Below are 5,996 nucleotides of genomic sequence, written 5' to 3'. Positions count from 1 at the left end.
CATGCAATAGAGACTACCCTGATGCCAGCAAGAACCTGTATGATTGACCCTAAGAAAATTATCTACTTGACTTTTACTGCCCACCTGCCAGTACCCACAGACCTTTATTGCACATTTTCCTTATATAAACCAGAAGTATTTTTAACACTTTGGAGACAGTACTTGAGATGTTAGTCCACTGTCTCCCTGCTATTGGCTTCACTGAAATCAATCCCTTTCTGGTTTCACCATGACTTGTCTCTCTCCTGTGGATTTTATCAGCCATCAGTGGCTCACCCTAGTCTGTTTGGGACCCGTGGAGCCAAGTGGCTTGAACCCTTGGGCCCCAGTTATATAAATACCATTTGCCAATCCAGATTAAGGGGAGTGAAGACATCTCTTTATGCCTCACTCTAGGGCTTGTCAGTGGGGTTGGAGAAGGTCCCTTTAATTCTACCGTGTATACTAAAGTTGGATGTTGGCTTAAGAATCTCCAACTCATTTTTTTTAAAATTTTGCTTTGAAAAACCACAAAAATGGTATAGCCCCTCTCCTTAGAATGGAGATGTACTTTGCAACAATTGTTCTGTTTTCAGGGCAAAACAGACAAAAGTTTAGTAGCAATATCCTTTAATAAAAATATGACTGATAATTCCATGAGAACATTACTGGGGTACTCTTCCCCCCACCTCTTTCTTGTCAAATTTTTAGGCAGCTATTAATATAATTTAACCAATCCAATTAGAAAAGATACTTTCTAACTTGATCTTTAAATTTTATTTTTGTTAATTTTAAGGATTCCTCGCTGAGTTTTTAAAATTATTTGTAAGTTTATCTTTACATTTAAAATTACTATGTGTACAGTTAATTTTGTATTAAATTTGCTATCTTATTACACAACTACAGTGAGTATCTATTTTGACTTTAAGATACTAACTAAATTTAGCATGTCTTATACGACAAAATTTAAAGCATGCATCAACTCATTACCGTATGCAATGATCTTTAACATAGGCAAGGAGGGAAGATCATTTTACTGCAGTATGCAGGGCAGAAGCTGAGAAATAGGGGAGAAAGTGCCACATCTATGGTCAGTGAAGTATTAAATAATGACATGCTGGGAACAGGTATCAGATTATGGGGTTGTCCACCTAGTATTCTTGGATTCACTCATTCTTTACCTATAGCACAGTTCTATAATTTTGACATTAACACATCTGATAAGCAAAGCACTGTTCATAGGTGAAGTTTTATAAAGATGTGATTTTGTCAAGAGAAACTTGCACATGTAGAATGTAGAATTTAAACTGTACTGACTATAAAGAAAGTTGGCGGATTTCCAGGTTTCCCAGCACTCTAAGATTTCAATAAAAACTGCCAATGAAGAAATGAAAGAAGTTGTCTCTCTCTCTCTTGTTTTTTTTTTACCCCCTCCTATAGATGTCAAACTCTTTTTGTAGGACAAAAAGCAAACTAGGATCCTTAATCATTATTATTATTATTATACCATTTAGGCAGATACATGATTAAAATTTTATTTTAATCTGTAATTCTACTATAACAAAGCATTTAGAGAACTCATTGAGATGCACAAGTCTTTCAGGTTGTTCTCATTAGCTAGACACAATCATTGTCAATAAAAATGAGGAAGAAGCAAAATTTGGGTTTTGACATGCAAATGAATACCATAAGCTCCTCACTCTGCTGTAGAATTTATGTAACTCAGCTGTCACAACACCAGTTCCTAAAGCAAAGTAGGTGTGTTGTGGCATCTCTTAATACAGGGATGCTAAAGTTAAACAAGGTGTGTGATGTGACTATTTGTATGTGACATGCAAGACATTCACATAGGCTAGTACTTGAATCTAACGGATTTAGAAGGACAGGCCCAAGAGCAAAGGAATTATCATGCTAAGTCAGAACTATGGTCTATTGAGTATATCAGTAAGTAGCCAACAGAATTTTCAAATAAGTTTTAGGAGAATAGGTTTCTCCTCAGTATTGAAGGTTAGACTCACAGGATATCTGATGCATGGAGAAAAATGATCATCATGTCTCAGACCAGATTTCCTAGTGGACTCATACTGGTTATTTCTTACAAACATCTTTTGTAGAGGATTTTATTATAACTATTTAATAGATGAGAAAACTGAAATTCAAAGTTAAGAAATTATCTCAAGGTTTCAAAGTCATTAAGTGGCAGAGAAAGAATTCAAAGCACATTTGTATTTTTCACCTAGGAATTCCCCAATTTCCTTTTTAAAATCTTTATCAGGAATGTTTTTCTTCATCACCTTTTTTTGTTTAACTTTAAGCAACTTTTTATTATACAAAGGTTGTCACAAAATTGGATATTTCTCTACTTTGTATACAATTATTCATACTCCCCACAGAAAGGCTTCTTCTTTACTTTTCATCTGGTAATGGCAAGCACTAAAATCCTGAATTTAACAGAATCGTAGTAAAAGTGCCTCAGTGATTTAAGTTGAAAGCAGTACATTGGTACATGGCTCTTGCACTCAGTTATTAGGAATGTGAAAATTTATTTTTATTCAAAAATATGAAATACATTTTCCTTAGGGATTGTTGCCAAACCTGGACTGGATCCTGGAAGAACCAAGTGGCACTCGGAGACTTTGGAGCATGGAAGGTTTATTTAACACCAGTGGGCTCAGAGGAGGTTGTTCTCCAAAAGTCTTAGCCCCGAGCACAAGCAGGGAGGGGGATTTAGGGGCACCTGGGTGGCTCAGTGGGTTAAAGCCTCTGCTTTCAGCTCAGGTCATGATCTCAGGGTCCTGGGATGAAGCCCCGCATTGGGCTCTCTGCTCAGCAGGGAGCCTGCTTCCCCCTCTCTATCTGCCTGTCTCTCTGCCTACTTGTGATCTCTGCCTGTCAAAATAAATAAATAAAATATATTTAGAAAAAAAAAAAGGAGGGGGATTTATTCCCTTCTACTTCTGCATACTTGGTACTTTTGGTGCACCTAGGAAACAGGGTAGGAAAGAAGAACCCGGAAGGGCTTTGAGACAGGGACTGAAATTCCCTTACTGGTTTGGTCAGCCATCTTAGAATACAGTTTTGCCCTATCAGTATGAACAATGACAGTGGTAAATCACTATATGTTGTCAGCTGAAACCAGTAACTGATGGTTGGGGTGATTTTTCTTAAATATAAGCCAGGCTTTTCTTCAGTCATTTCCTTCTACTGGCTTCTCAGAAGTTATGGTTGAGGAGGACTGTCCTGAGCTTCCTCTCACAGTTCTTTAATAATAGCAAAGCACTGGGGCACCTGAGTGGCTCAGTCTGTTAAGCATCTGCTTTCGGCTCAGGTCATGATCTCAGGGTCCTGGGATCAAGCCCAAGACAGGCTCCCTGCTCAGTGGGAAGCCTGCTTTTCCCTCTCCTCCCCACTCATGCTCTCTCTCACAATTATGTCTCTCTCTCAAATAAATAAATACAATCTTTATTAAAAAAATAATAAAGGTAAAGCACTATTCTGGGAAGCAGAACATTCCACTTCCAATACAATCTTCTATTCCACCCATTCTGCCCATTCCTGGGTCTTTCTCTTTTTCAGGAATTTCAGTGACTATAGCTTCTGCTGTAGTTAACAGAGAGGCCACTCCAGCAGCATCCAAGAAAGCAATTCTTGCAACCTTATTTGGATCAATGGTTCCTTTTCCCACCATATTCATAAAATCTCCAAGCATAGTGTCATAACCAACTTCTGAGGAGCTCTCCATAATTTTCTCAACTATCAGTGATCCTTCAACACCTGCATTCTTAGCAATGGTCGTTGCAAGAATTTTGACTATTCTCTTAATTTCTACACTGATTTTTAATCTTCATTAGCTGGAGTTATTGAACCCAAGGTGAGAATATAGTGAAGCAGGGCACACCCCCCTCCCACAGCAATGCTTTTTCAACAGCAGCTTGTATAACATTGAGGGTATCTGTAACTCTGTCTTTCATTCACTTGATCATCACTTGTTCCACCAAACTTCAACAAAGCTACTCCGAGTTTTTCCAGATATTCATTCAGCTTTTCCTTTTCATATTTTCTAGTTATATATCTAATTGCTCAATGATTTCCTTGAATGCATTTTTCAGTTTGAGCCTTCTCACCTTTTCATTTTAAGAGCATGGCATCATCATTGGTCACAATGACCTCTCCAACTTTTTCTAAGTTGTGAGGTCAGGTCTTCTGCAAACACTGCACCACCAGTAGCAATAGTCATGTCTTTAAGCTGGTTCTTTCTATTGTCACCAAAACCTGGAGCTTTGACTGCAACAACCTGAAGACCAACTTTTATCCTACTCAGAACGAGGATATTCGGAGCTTCTCCATTAACATCTTCCGCAATTATGACCAAGGACTTACAGGAAACATTGACAATTTTAAGAGCAGGTATGATGGACTGAACACTAGAGATTTTCTTTTCACTCAATAGAACATAGGCATCTTGAAATTCACATTGCTGAACTTTTGATGTATTAGTAAAGTATGGAGAAATATAACCTTGATCAAATTTCATACTTTCAATAATTTCTAATTCATCATTTAGTGTTTTTCCTATCCTTTACTGAGATGACACCCTTTCTTCCAAACTTTTTCATTGCATCAGAAATGGTGTTGCCAATTTGTCTCCATTTATAAAATCATAGCACCCTGAGCAATTTCTTCAAAGATTGTCAATGAAGGCTGTTTCTTAAGTTCAGCAGTTCCAGGATCAACAGCTAACATCACACGTCTCCTGATTTCCACAGGATTAGCAACTTTAATCTTCTCGAAGCCTTCCTTGGCAATGGAGTGTGTCAGGACAGTAGTGGTAGTGGTGCCATTCCCAGCTTCTTCAAAATTGTTATTGGCAACATCTTAAAGAACAAGTTTAGCACCACTATTTTTATATTTATCTTTTAAGTCAATTGTCTTTGTGACAGTCACAACATTTCTTGTTACTTTGGGATTTTCCAACTCTGTTCAGTAATCACTGTTCTTCCTTTTGGCTCCATAGTAAGGGCTACAACATTGGCTAAGAGGTCTATACCTTAAAGCATTAAGGCTCAAGCATTTGCACCAAATTTTATACCTTTGGCATAGGCCTAAGTGAGATGAGGAGCCAGTGCTCTGGACACTGGCCTAATTTGGTGAAAAACTGTGGGTAAAAGAAGTACTTGTGAGTGCAGTGGCAGGGCATGTGGAGGGTGAGATAGGCCATTGGAGGTGAGTAGAGGGTTCTTCGCCATCATCTTAATTTGACTAAAACAATTTCATTATGAAATATCTAGGGGGCACCTGGGTGGCTCAGTGGGTTAGGCCTCTGCCTTTGGCTCAGGTCATGATCTCAGGGTCCTGGGATCAAGCTCTGCATCAGGCTCTCTGCTCAGCAGGGAGCCTGCTTTCCCCCCCTCTCTCTGCTTGCTGCTCTGTCTACTTGTGATCTCTGTCTGTCAAATAAAATCTTAAAAAAAAAAAAAAGAAAGAAATATCTAGGTATCTAATATCTATATATCTTTTCCCAAAAAACTGTCCCTAACTTCCTACAAATTAGTTAATGCCTCTGTTTGGTGATCTTGATATAGGGTCCTCTAATGCAATTTTCAAGAAAATTTTCTTGAGATGCTTATGGTGCAACTCACTAACTTTATTTAAGTAGCACAGAGACAGGACCTGTGGGCAGAAAGAGTTGCACTTTTTACTGTGTGAGGCTGGTTCTTATATGCTTAGTAATGAAAGGAGAAGGGGTATGCAGGGAGTATCAGATTATAAAAGTTTCTTCAAATTTCTTTGAATTTCTACTTATAAAATTACTTTTGCAAGATTCCTCTGGTGCTTATCATTCAGGTCAACATTAACTACCAGTGAAATATACAGGTAATCATGAGACCTTTAAAGAATGTAGAAACCAGCATGTATTTTATTCTTATCAAAACTATGCAGGCTTTAGTTTAGCCTTCCACGATAAGAGTAAACATTTTTCTGCTTCTGTCCCTCATCTTCCTAATACTGTATTAAAT

The 5,996-nt window shown here is 38.0% G+C and overlaps 1 pseudogene across 1 annotated transcript; it reads right to left on the bottom strand.

Annotated features, from left to right (window-relative positions):
* Positions 1-3,469: 3,469 nt before the first annotated feature.
* On the bottom strand, positions 3,470-5,225 carry LOC308350924 (60 kDa heat shock protein, mitochondrial-like; annotated as a pseudogene). The gene has a single exon. The product of its transcript is annotated as a 60 kDa heat shock protein, mitochondrial-like (transcript).
* Between the last annotated feature and the right edge of the window lie 771 nt (positions 5,226-5,996).

The sequence above is a fragment of the Martes martes genome (genome assembly GCF_963455335.1).
Source record: "Martes martes genome assembly, chromosome: 10".
NCBI lineage: Eukaryota > Metazoa > Chordata > Mammalia > Carnivora > Mustelidae > Martes > Martes martes.
Note: the sequence above shows the minus strand (reverse complement) of the source record. Positions and strands in the feature narration are given on the sequence as shown.